Source organism: Ahaetulla prasina, chromosome 1 (assembly GCF_028640845.1).
Source record: "Ahaetulla prasina isolate Xishuangbanna chromosome 1, ASM2864084v1, whole genome shotgun sequence".
In the NCBI taxonomy this organism is placed as follows: domain Eukaryota; kingdom Metazoa; phylum Chordata; class Lepidosauria; order Squamata; family Colubridae; genus Ahaetulla; species Ahaetulla prasina.
Genome location: NC_080539.1, coordinates 144,534,483 through 144,548,504, shown reverse-complemented (window position 1 = coordinate 144,548,504; position 14,022 = coordinate 144,534,483). Strand labels below are relative to the sequence as shown.

Below are 14,022 nucleotides of genomic sequence, written 5' to 3'. Positions count from 1 at the left end.
TTTGGAACATGAACTCTTTAGAGCAGAAATTCAACAACTGCATTTTTACTTTTATCTACAAAGCAATATACGATTGAAAGAGCAAATAAATTCTTGAGTACATCACATCTAGCAAAAAGTATATCACATTTATTTTATTATTCTTTGCTGCCATGAGAACTTTTCCTTAATAGAAAGAGAAATTTATATGGTTAAATACCCACTGATTACTCAGGAATGAACATGCTTTATTATTTGCTAGGTCATTCAGCAATGACTATTATGATTTCTTATGTTCCCAAAGCAATTTGAACTGTAACTTTCCAGTCGTTTCAAAAAAGTATATTATTATGCAAGGTCCAGTGCATAACCCATGAAACTTTTTTTAATTATGTATATTTCATTTGCCTGGGAAACTACTTATGTCTCCAGTCCCCAGTTATTGTATAAAGGCAAATGCAAAAGCTAAAATCTGATAACTGTATTGCAAAAGTATTAAGGTGCTTTTTTTTTTTTTGCAGAATACATAGAAAGGACATCAGTATCAGAATGCCAGTGTTTTTAATGGCATTTATTCAGCTAGCTTTAAAAGCGTAATATAGCCCTGCATCCTGTACTCTAACCACAATCCTGAGCAGCACACAAAGTAATACAACCCTGTTCAACCCAAACAGAATTTTCTTGGTCTTCCCCTTCATTCTTTCTTCCATATATTTCTTTTACAATGTGATTTTTCTTCTGCATTCTTTCTTTATGATCAAGTGATCTCAATATAATTTTTCTTGTACTGATCAATCACATGCATATTCAATCCACATTAATTCCTATGTCTTGCTTTATTCCACATATCTCTTAAGTAACATCTTCTCTTCAGTGGTGGGATTCAAATAATTCAACAACCAGTTCTCTGCCTTAATGATTTCTTCCAACAACCAGTTGACCAAACTGCTTAGAAAGTTAGCAACCGGTTGTCACAAAGTGGTGTGGATTGGCTGAATCCCACCACTGCTTCTCTCTATATTTAAGTTACACTATACTGGATTTTTGCTTATTTTTAATTTCTTCTTTTTTTATTTGGATTTAAACGGACTGCTGGATTACTTCAGTTTGTTTATGTATTTGAGAAGGGGACTCTCAGTAAGAATCTGGCCATGAAGGTCTTTCAGAAGAATGGATTTGTGTCTTTATACAGGAATATAGAGAGAAAATGTATGTAATTATCCAAAAATATGAATTGATAAAAAATTGGGATGTTTTGGATGAGAGTTTGGAGGAAACTAATCAGTCCAATCAGTACTTGGAAAATGGAGTGGAAGAGATACAAGTAAAAGTGGATAAAAATGAAGATATGATATTTTTATAAGGTTTTTTTTTAAAATATTAACAGATAAAAATATTAGCGTTCCTGAAAGACTATATGCAAGAAAGATCTGGAAGAAATGGGTTGATTATATGTTTGATATATATCACAAAAGACTAGATATTTGGAATTATATTGGATTTTTTTTTCTTTTCTCTTAAGCTTGTGTACTAAGAAAAATGGCGATGGTCAGAGGAGGAAGGACTAAAGATGAATAGAGATTGTAATTTGCTGTATCGAAATTATGTAATGTGTTTTATTGAATTGTAAATAGAATACTCTTGAAAGACTTTATGTAAGAAAGATTTGGGGGGGGAAATGGGTTGATTATATGGTTTATAGAAGTTACAAAGGAGATATTCTCTGAATTGGATTAGATTTTTAAGCATTATCTGGTTTTAAATACTTTAGGATTAATCTGCTGTATTGAATATATTTATCAACGTTAATTGTTATTTCTTGAAGGATTTTGGTTATGTAAGGGGGAAGTCAGAGCCAGAGAGGAAAAATTTGTGTAATTGTTTTGGAATAATTTAGCTTATGTTTGTTTTTGAACTATACCTTATGGGTGTTCTGGGAAAGGGAAAATTTAGTGAATGATTGTTTTTTGAACTATATCTTGTGTTTGTTCTGGGAAGTCGAAGGGGGGAGGAGGAGAGTAGTTTTGGAGGGAGGGGGGAGGGGGGAGGAGGGAGGGGAAAAATGGGGGGGATAAAAATTTTTGTAAAAACTTTTTCAATAAAAAAAAAGTTACATTACTCTTCCGCTAAGTCTAACTCTCCCTCCTTTATATGTGTTAAGCCTTTAATGCAAAATAAGCAAAGAAAAGCAAAAATCCTGACTAAGACAGGGATCAGCCCCATGCCCAAGCAATAAGTGCAGCTCTCCCTCCTCCTGTTTTTTAGATTTATCTCTGTGTATTTATTGCTTGCATTTGGCCACTGGTTTTGTTTTGACTATTTATAGATTAAATATATTTTTAAAAATCAAACTTTACTTCCATTATATATTAGACTTATTTTATTTATTAACCAACTTTCAATTCCCTATTCACACAAAACATTCCACTACTCAAGTCTATTCACTTTGTTCTAGACTTTGTCTTGTCAAAATTGACATACTTCTTTCTCATATTTATACATTATTTGGATGAAATGAAAAACAAAAATTGGCTCTGCATGACATATATTTTTGAACAGAAATACATTCTCAGACATTTAACAAACTAATCTTCCTGTAGCTTTTCTTTTTTAAAAAAAATATCATTCTGGCTACCTGTATAAAATTAATGTATTTTCTGTTGTTGTATGCATATATTTCCGATTTAGATTCAGAGCCATAGAAAAATCTCAAACCTGTCTCAGAACACTGATTATGCTAAGCCACAAGAAACAAATTTATGCCAAACAGATGCAAAATGCAGTGTTCCTACTGATTATACAACAAAATGATTACAAAAATTTATGACCAAGCAGGTAGTTGCATTTTAGATTATCAAAGCTGGGGAATTTGTTGGACTATGAGCATGACTTCAGCCATACAACTCACAGGTAGTCCTCAACTTACGACCACAATTGAGCCAAAAAAATTCTGTTGCTAAGTGCATTTTACCCATTTTATGATCTTTCTTGCCACAGTTGTTTAGTGAATCACAGCAGTTGTTAAGTTCGTGACACTCTTGTTAAGTGAATCTGGCTTCCCTATTGATTTTGCTTGTCAGAAGGTCACAAAAGGTGATCACATGACCCTGGGAAACTGCATCCTCCTACATGCCAGTTGCCAAGTGTCTGAATTTTGTTCATGTGACCATGGAGATGCTGCACTGGTCAAAAGTGTGAAAAATGGCCACTCTTTTCAATGCCGAAACGAATGGTTGTAGTCGAAGACTATCTGCACTTTGTCTTGTTTATTTGGTAATTACTCAGTAATTACTGACTGAGGCAATGCTTAGCTGACTGTGGCTGATTTGGAAAAGGATTAGAAACCACCAGGAAATCCTATGGTTCCAGGAACCCCTGAGAAACTCTCAAGAATGCAGTGGCAAGCTACTTTGGTCCTGTTGCCCACTCACCACCACTATCCCTATGCAATTTTTAATACTCTGAGATTCTATAAATCCTCAGTCTCCAAGGCAATTTAGGGAGGAATTTGTTTGGGGACGAAAGGAATTATATAATGCACTACTTCATCACTGCTTCTTCCCAGTCCGGAAGGTTGATGACTGGCAACATTTACAAATTGTGATTGAAGCTTTGGGTCCTTAATTGATTTATAGACTTTTCTTAGGTTTACAGCAACATGCTCAGTTCATACGTTTACTTTAAAATGACTGGAGTTTTGTTTTGTTTTGCATTGTCTTGACATCGTCCATCTTTGGCTGATAAGACAGGTGAAATCTTTATAGCAGGAAGACCTGATGATAGTGATTCATATTATCATCACTACATGATTGGATTGCTGCAACGTGTTTTATATGGGGATACCTCTAAAGATTACTCTGCCCTGGCAGAGACTTCGCTGCGAAGTGGCCTTTAGTGATCTCCGGCTAGTCACACCATTCACGCTGGGAGCCGAGAGGGACTGACCTGGATCCTGGTGCCCTCCAATGCTCACCCTCACCGGGGTCTTCAGCGGAATTGAAACTGATCACCCACCACGATGAAAAGTGGAAAGGCTCAACCAGCCAAGCTGGGAGTTCCACTGATGGAATGCTGCTGGTGGTATCGGGCAAAGGTGCCCTTCATGCCGGTAGAAGAAGCGGCTCAACTGATGACAAGGGAACCTGGTAAAAATATACCTGATAGAGTAATATTCCTGTGGAAGGCAGTTGAAATAGGACAGCTCAAAAAGGCACGTCTGTCCAATCAGACCAAGTCTGAAATCTGGGAGGCAACAGCAAAAGGAGGAGCCTTTCAACTTGCAGACTAAGTTCAATTGGATCAGCGGGAGTTAACCCATGCCTGACTGCGGGTCCCTACTTTCTGGAGAATAAGGTTGATCCAAAATGCAGCAGCCTATTCGCTGACTGGCTCATATATATTACAGTTATGCTCTGTGAGCTTAGGATAAAGTTGCCATACCTAAAGATGAAGGAAGCTCAAAAGCACGCTGGCCCAAAGCTAGGAAACCTGTCTAAAAGATTGTAAAGTTTTACTGTTGTTTTAAATTCACTGGGTCTCCATGTATTCTAAAGAACCAGTAGTGCCTTAGTGTGGGGTTGAAAGTGATCTTCTGCTTGAGCAGAGGGTTGAACATCCCTTCCAAAACTGTTATTCTGTTATGAGTGTAGCTGTTTCATAGGGCTGTGAGTGTGTGAATGAGTGATCATAAGCCGTGGGAGTGCATGTAACAGTTCCTTCTAGCTTGCATCTCCTGCATTAGTTTTCAATAAATTCCTGGTGCAATTCAGATGGGAAGTACTGGTTGAGAAAGCCCTATATTGGCTTAGTGCCAATATACTGTACCTCCAGGACTCCTAATTCCATCTGAATCAATTTAACCAAGTGAGATCCTTCTGGGATAGGGGGAGGTTTATTGCTGGTGCCCCATTTCTATGTACTAGGGAGAACTAAAATCAGGAAATGCTATTTCTCCAACATGACACTTACTGTATGCTCTAGAACAGGGGTGTCAAGCTCACAGCCGCGGGCTGGATGCGTCATGTGCTGATCCAGCTCCTGTCCAGTTTAGCAAAGGGGAAACAAATCCCCAATATGTCACGTGACGCTTCTGTGATGACATGAGTTTGCTCTAGAACTCTGACCTTTTGCTGTGGCCTTCCAGAAATTGTTTCTTGTTGTTCTTCTTCTTGTTGTTTTCTTGTTTTTCCTACTGTTGTTAATATATTGTCATTATATTGAAACAGGTTTTGATATTTTGTTTGTGGATAATTTTTATACCATGAATGCTTTATTGCTTTATGTTCTCAGCTGCTATGAATATAATTTATTTATTTATTTATTTATTTATTTATTTCAATTTTTATACCGCCCTTCTCCCGAAGGACTCAGGGCGGTGTACAGCCTAGTAAAAATACAATATATAAACATTAAAAAGAAATTAAAAAGAAATATTATAACATGGCCAAAATTTTTAAAACCATTTAAAATCATAAGACATAAATACCCCAATAAAATATCAATCCAGTCCCGCTTGAATAAATAAGTGCGTTAAGTAAGTAATAACAATCAGAAGCATACAAAGTAACTACATAAGTTGACATTAGGGTCTAAGACCTCAGTGAAACATGCACATATCCTAGACAAGTGTTTTTTAACCTTGGCAGCTTAAAGATATGTGGATTTCAACTAAGTAAGGTTGAGAAACATTGCTAAGTAAAGAAAAAAATGGAATACATACTTATTTGTGCCTTCACTGAGCATTTACAAACAATAATGTGAACAGATGGATCACAGAGCATTGTCCCCATGTATGATTTTGCAAAATTGTGAAAGTATGTTCATAATTCTTGCATAAATATATAAATCAACTAACAAGCTGCTAACTGCATATTTATCTATCTATCTATTTATCTATTTATTGCCACAGGGTAACACTGGGTGACTTATTCTGTTGGGACCACATTTGCAGTAACTAAGGCTAAACATTAAATGTTTGACAGCTACTTCAAATTCCGTCCCTGAATTTTGAACAAAAACACTGAAGTGTGTATGATTGACATTCATGTCTGCGCCATGCATGAAAAAAATGAGAAAGAAAAGGAGGGATACGAGAGGGAATTATGACAGCTGAGAAATCTGAAAATAGCATGTGTTTAATTATAAATTACAAAGTCAAAAGGCTAGAAGATAATTTCCACATTGTGTTTTATGTTTTCATGGTTTTAAGTTTTTAAAGCAAGGCTACAGCAGCACACATTGAAAACCTTCTCTTTTATTTGTGTGCAACTTTCCTGTTAGGTGTCTTTTCCAGCACCGCCTCACATCACCCTGATTAAGCATCAGCTCGGAAACTCTTAGCTCAATTTAATCACAGCAATTATTGAATCACCGAGATCCTGTAAGACAATACCTGAGCTCAGCACCTCTTACAACCCTTTTTATGAAAATACTATTAGGAGTCTGCTGGAACCTATTTCTTCACACACTCGACCAAGGGAAGAGTACAAAGATAAAAACTGCCTGTTAAATAAATGAAGGGTATAATGCAGAGATGATTACTGCAGGCAGAACATCTTTTGGCAAATGTACAACTCCTTTGCATTATGTTGATACAAGGCACTGTGAGGTTAGAAACAGCATATGAGAAAATGCTGAGCTAGGCTATAGTACCAATATGAATAACAAAAGAGGAGCCCAACCCGCACTAACATATTCCTATTTGGTGTTCATCTGTGCCTGATAGGCAGCAAGAATGAATCAGTGCTAAAAGAAGATGCTATAGAATCAGCTAACAATAATTTACTGATGTGGAAAAAAAATACTTGTAAAAAGCAGACTACACAATTTATCAATTACATTTGTGAACAGTCTCTAGATAAAACAGAATTTAGTTTTACTGATTATCTCACTGTCATTTTTATGTTTATCATTTTTTTACCACACAGAGAATAAGGGGACTGTTTTGCTTGAACAAGAGTTTGTTTCCCAGACTAGTTGAATCTGAAGCAAAAAACCAGCTGTTTTGTTTCAGCCACAGAAACTATTGAATCCCTAGTTGAGTTCTATTTCAGGCATGATGGAAAGCAGTGTAATACTTGAATATTATGCTAGAAGACTGAACCTCTAAAGGGGATGCAAAGAGGCTTTGGACAAACTCTGGGACTATTTAAATGGAATTGATTGTATACCTATGGGATATAAAGAGCTGTGATTAGTGCACTTCTTGAAGGGTAATTTAAGGACTGAATAAATAGTTCTTGGACTGCTGGACAAAAATTGAATTGTTTAAAAAAAAATAAGATACTTTATAAGGAAGAAATGAGTGGAACTTTGAAGGAGATGGCGTTACTTTTTCAAAATCCAAAGGACATCATGGAGAAAAGATTTAAGGAGATTACGGGAAAAAATGGAAAATACTATACGAGGGATGATAAGTAAAGACCAAGACGCCCAGGAAAGGAAGGACCCAACAAAAGAAATGGAGGAAAAGACTGAGCTGAAGAACCAGAGAATAAAAGAAGATGACAAGGAGGAGATAACAATGAAAATAATGGTGACTGATGAATTAAATGAGGGGGGAAACGTATTAAGAGAGTTAAAAAGAGAATTGGAGATACAGGAAGATACTCTTGAAAGGGAGATAGGGGCCTGGGTAGAAATTTTGGAAACTAGGCAGTGGAAGAGGGTAGAGGTGGGAGAAATATCTAGATTGAACAGCCAAGAAGTAGATGTAGATAAAGATTCAAGAGAGGAATATGGGAGGCAAGTCAAAAAAAGGATATCAATTAAAGTATTGAGGTGGACAAGAGATGATAGATAGATGATTTCTCCTTTTTGTTGTTGTTCTGACTTGCTTTTCTTTTTCTCTCCCTCTCTTTGCTTTTTTTAGGTAGGTGACATGACTAGAAGTTATACAGGATACAAAGAAAATGTTTTTTAATAAAGGGTGACATGATTAAAAATTACACTGAGACACAGAAATAAGAGAAGGGGGAATATTACTGTATATACTTTCATAAAATAAAATAAAAGCAATAACAAGAAAACAAGGGATAATTGGATGACAGATTGCAATTTAATATAAATGTGTATTATTAATAGAAATATATAATGTAATAACTATGAATAATTCTACTAGTTTTATATGTATTAGAATGTATGAAACCCAGGTGCCATATTGGTCATGCATTGATATGTTTGGAAAAAAAAACCTTAAAAAATACTTAGGGGTCCAAGAAAGGTTGCCTGGAAGACAGAACTGGAGCTCTGCTGTCTCTATTTCCCCATATATCCCCCATCTACTACTTTAGATTAGTGGTCTCCAACCTTGGTCCCTTTAAGACTTGTGGACTTCAACTCCCAGCAAAGCTGGCTGAGGAACTCTGGGAGTTGAAGTCCACAAGTCTTAAAGGGGCCAAGGTTGGAGACCCCTGCTTTAGATTATATCATACACCCCACATCTACTACACAAGAAATTCTTGAGATTTTTATTTTTTTAAAAGAACACGATTTTTGAAAATTTGTATGAATTTTCAAGAAGCTGCTAATTCACTTCCACAGAGTTCTTCAGAGGAATTATTGAGTCTGTCATTTATACTTCTATAACTGTACAGATACAGACTTCAACGGATAATTAGGGCTTCAAAAAAAAACAATTGCAACCAGCCTGCCTTCCATTGAGGACCTGTTTATTGCACGAGCCAGAAAGAGGGCTGAAAAAATATCTACAGACCCCTCACATCCTGGACATAAACTGTTTCAACTCCTCCCCTCGGGATGCCACTATAGGGCATTGCATGCCAAAGCAACTACACTCAGAAACAATTTTTTTCCTCATGCCAACAGAGTGCTGAACACCTCATTCCCACAGTACTGCCTGATGTCTAAATATTTACCCACATAGTGTGGCTCTTTTACTTTTATCTTTCTCATCTTTTTTTTTCTTATTTATTTATTTTGTCACCACATTATATACAAGCACATATAATGAAAGAAAAACAATAGGACAGGAACAGTAGGCACTTTTGTGCACTTATGCACACCCCTTATAGTCCTCTTAGGAATGGGGTGAGGTCAATGGTAGACAGTTTTTGGTTAAAACTGTTAAGTTTGGGCAATGAAGAGGCAGGAGATGACACAAGTGACAACAGCTCTTTAGTTTATTGTGAAACCCAGCAAAAGACAATAGGCAAATACCTCTCTTTATATAGTATTTTGGCTGAGGCACCAGCCAATCAGCAACGTGTATTTTCCCGCCCAAATTTCCCTCCAAAATTTCAAATACATTACAAAAACTTTTGGGAGTTTGAGAAGAGACCACAGAGTCAGGTAGTGTGTTCCAAGCGTTAACAACTCTGTTACTGAGGTCATATTTTCTGCAATTAACATTGGAGCGGTTAGCATTAAGTTTGAATCTATTGTTTGCTCTTGTGTTATTGCGATTGAAGCTGAAGTAGTCTTTGACAGGAAGGACATTGCAATAGATGATTTTGTGTGTTAAACACAGGTCATGTCGGAGTTGGCGGAGTTCTAAATTTTCTAATCCCAGGATTTCAAGTCTGGTGGTATAAGGTATTTTGTTGTTTATAGAGGAGCGGAGAACTCTTCTTGTGAAATATTTCTGGACTCGTTCAATTGTATTAATGTCAGAAATGTGGTATGGGTTCCAGAAAGATGAGCTGTATTCAAGAATGGGTCTTGCAAATGTTTTGTATGCTCTGGTTAGTATCTTCTCTTATTGGTATCATTATTATCATTATTATTAATTTGTTATTATGATTATAATAACATAACAACATATAATTGCTTGTATACTGAGAACTGATTTATCAGAGACAAATTTCTTGCATGTCTAATCACACTTGGCCAATAAAGAATATTCTATTCTATTCTATTCTATTCTATTCTATTCTATTCTATTCTATTCTATTCTATTCTATTCTCTCCTCTCCTCTCCTCTCCTCTCCTATTCTATTCATCATTTAAAGCTTCTCTTCTTAAAAAAAAGCATAAGTTCATTTTAATTATGATTAAATTTTATATAAATTCATCTTAACTGTATTCTTTTCATTCTGCAAATAATAATACATCTAAAGAGCAGAAAATAGAATTTGTGCATTTTGAGCAAAAAGTATTGGCTTTTTATTCATCCTACTGAACATCTAAAACTGAATTTATACTTAGATTATTGAACACAACAAGTGTCTAATGCCTAATGATATAAAGTACTAACTATCTTTGAGTTGTAGCATTCTATTTATTTATTAATAAGATTTATAGAGCACCCAACTCATATAATCCTAACTGTGGGGAATACATCAAATTCAGAATAAGAAATAATCAACTGTTATTGTACAGTTTATGAGGTATCTATCATAATTCTTTCTAAATCAAACCAACATCCATTGTTCTACTTTAGATTTAAGATATCCATAATAAATGTTGAAATGTTTTGCAAAACTTTTCTGACATAGTCCTTGTAATATATTTTCTGCTGCACACACATTTGGACAGTTTGTTCCCAACAGCTGCACGATACTAACCACAATGAACAATACAAGTTTTTTTTAAAAAATAAAAAAATGACTTTTTAAAAGATACGGGGTTAGCAGATGGTGATATAATCACCATCACGATAATGGATGGTAGTATAATCACTTTAGGAAGCACTGAAAAGTGGAAGAACCACATAGATGTCCACCTATTACCCAATTCCTAAAATCCATAGCTAATTATTCTCTGTATTTTAAACATTCCGTTCTAGATGGAGAAACAAAATTCATTGGACTCCACTGGAAATTTTCCTTTATAAAGAAAAAGCAGACAATAAAACAGGTTTGCAACTGAATATTGAATAGTGACAAAATGAAGTTTTGTGGTTTGAAGCAACTTTGCTTTAAAAAGGTTGGTATCCAAATATTTGTAGTTAATTAGCAAACATGGAAAGATACAGAATTATGCAATCATATTTTTAATCAGCTCATTGGCAGTTTGCTCAGAATGACAGTCTGTAATATTGCACAAGTGAATATTGCATATTGACATTGCATATTTGAAAAAAACAATTTAATAATAATGACCTACTATATCTTACTTTGGTTTATATGGACAGAGGTAAATATTGTGCAAACTGTAGACCACATGTGATCCTCTATAACCTGATTTTAAGCTTTCCAAATGTCTCCAAATCACATTGCCAAATGCACATTCAGTAATTCTCATAATTTCTGCAATGTCTTCATGACACATGATGCCATTTGTTTTTCCAGCCTGCTTTGCAAATACCCATGGTGGCTTGATTTTACTTGATTCAGCTCGATTCAGGAAATTTAGAGCAAAAACATTCCAATCTTGAACTCTCTCAAACTTGAACCAATCTCCCCCCAAAAACTTTTAAGTGTGTTGAAAAAATGGCCAGTTGTAGGTTGTAATGAGGCGTAAAATGAATCAAATCACACTTCTGCAGCCTCTCTAGGTGCATGTATCCATCCTTTGTTTTTTTCAGAAGAACTCCGGTGATGAAGAATTATAAAAGATATCTAGAAGATCACTAATAAAAAGTAAAGACTGAGATAGACAGGAGCTTGTCTTAAGAGTTACTTTATGCCACAGTGTACAGTTGTTATAGTGACAAGTGCAGTTATTATTTGGTTGGCTGGAAGCTTGTTTAAGGTTCCTCCTTGGCAAGGAGTGGTCAGGGGAACATTTACTGAGCTCCTGCAAGGAGTTTTCCAAGTATCTTTCAAACGAAGTCCCTCAGGTCTGCTTGAATGTGTAAGTCTTAGGGAGTTGCCTTTGGCACAGTTCTTCAGGAACAGTTTGAGCCTATTAATCCATGGAGATATTTTCAGAGTTTGTTGCAGCACACATAGGCAGACTACTAAGCAGGATTCAAAAACATCTTTATATACATAACCAACACATAAGGCATACAATACCCTTGTAGGTTTTTCCACATTGTAAAGAAGAGAAATAGAAGTACAACACAACACAAAACGGAAGCACAAAATGGAGAAGAGAGAAGATAGTTCCCTCAAGCTTATATACAGAATAGTTAAGCCACACCCAGGCTCCAAACTGTCTCTTATGGTCCCATACAACAAATACTGTTTCAGTTACCAAACAGCCCTCACTGGCTGACCTGTTGCTATGCCCTATTCCAGTTCATGCATATTCTCTGACAGACATAGATCCATATCTGTTGTGGCTGCTTAAGGCCTCCCAGGAGGTAATACTTCTTTACAAGAGGGGGTGGTTCTGCTTGTCTTGTGGAGAGAATGATCTGCCCTCTTAGACGGCCTTACTGGACCCAATGAAATTGGAAATTTTTTGTCCAGTCTCCAACTACTCTCTTTCTATGGAAGGTTGCCTTGCAATTTTTCAGGGAGCAGATTATTTTCAGTCAAATTCAGAGCTGATTGTAGCACTGAGATGGCATTAGTCAAATTCACTGATGACCTATGGCAGGTGTAGGATGAGTACAGGATGACCTGGCCCTTGCTGATCTCTCAGGGGCTTTAAATATTATTAATGGTGAATATCCTTCTAAACCAATTGAGATCATTGGGAGTGGAGGCACAATGTTTGTTTTTAAAAATTGTGTTGTGCTGCCTGTTTGTAATATTCGTTTCATTGCTTAGGGTCACTGTTGTGAGATGGGAAGCCTTATCATTTGCTTAAAGAAAGAACTTTGGGAGAGGAGAGAGTAAAATTCAGCCTGGAAATGTAATAACACAATAAATGATGATGATACAAACTTCAGAAGAATGATAATATAAGCAAATATCAGTTTGCCCTTCTGCCAACAGAACTCCATTTTCAAAAAGCTTCCATCAAAAGAAGTTGGATCCAACCTAGTATTTATTGAAATTGTTTTGATTGCTCTCTTGCAATTTTTTGATCTAGACAATTCATCTTATAATAACCTAATATAATTGTGTCTCCCCCCGCTTTTTACCTTTAAACTGATGCTTTTATTTAACTGTGTACTCTAGAGAATTCATTCAGCTAGGTGGTGACACTAATTTCTAATGTAAATGCTTGATTGTTTTTGTTTTTGTATTGGTGCCAACCTCCCAATTTGCAGAATCCCTAAAGTGTTATGCTTTTAAAAACAAAAAAATAAATTGATGCTATTAAAACCAGTTAAAGCTTCTGCTCTAAATGAATTAGCATTTATTTTATCTTTCCTTTGGAGAATTCTCTGCTGGACCATTTATCTACCCATTATTACCTGGCTGTTTTCTCTTTTCCATCACAGAATAAGAACACTTGGAGGCAGGGGTTATTAATACAATGTGATGGAAATGTTCTGAGGCAAAGTTACATGGGATATATGATAGATTTTTTTAAAAAAAATTATAAATGAAACGTATACAAAAAAAGAGGACGTTGTGGGAGTTTCAAATCTCTACTGAACAGAAAGCAAAAGTTAAAGGAAGGAAAAGGAACAACTGGAAATGAATGAGATTCAAAGGCAGGTTATGAATAATTCATGGTTACTATAGATGCATGCTTCAACCAAAAATATTGAAAATTCCTGAAACCCGATGCTGTTTATCATAATCATTTCTTCGAGTTAAGACTGCTCAGATGTTATGTTAATGTGTATTTAGAAATAAAAAAAACCATTCAAATTGGGTATCTACTTAATGATTTGTCATTAAAACATTACCTAGCACACAGGGCCAAATTGAAATGTTCTATAATTCCCTGTGTTAAATATGATCGAGAAAACCACAGAGGATACTTGTACCCTATCAATATTCTTTTAATTGGTTTCAAATAGTTCAATAAAACTAGTAAAAGGGGGTGCAAAGAGGATGGAACTTTTAAGTTGGTATTGATTCCTGGTGACTTCTAGATCAAGGGTGTCAAACTCAAGGCGTCACAGCAGTGTTGTGTGATGTATCAGGACTTTTTTGTCCTTCGCTAAACCAGGCATGGGTGTGGTCAGCAGGTGACGCATCCAGCCCATGGGCCAGGAGTTTGACAGCCCTGGTCTAGACTAATCCCTGCAGTTTTCTTTGCAAGTTTTATTTATTTATTTGTTTATTTTTATTT

At 35.8% G+C, this 14,022-nt stretch overlaps 1 protein-coding gene across 1 annotated transcript in view; it reads right to left on the bottom strand.

Annotated features, from left to right (window-relative positions):
• CSMD1 (CUB and Sushi multiple domains 1) overlaps positions 1-14,022 on the bottom strand; it is a 1,133,931-nt gene that overhangs the window by 296,968 nt on the left and 822,941 nt on the right. The gene's annotated exons all lie outside the window — the stretch shown is intronic.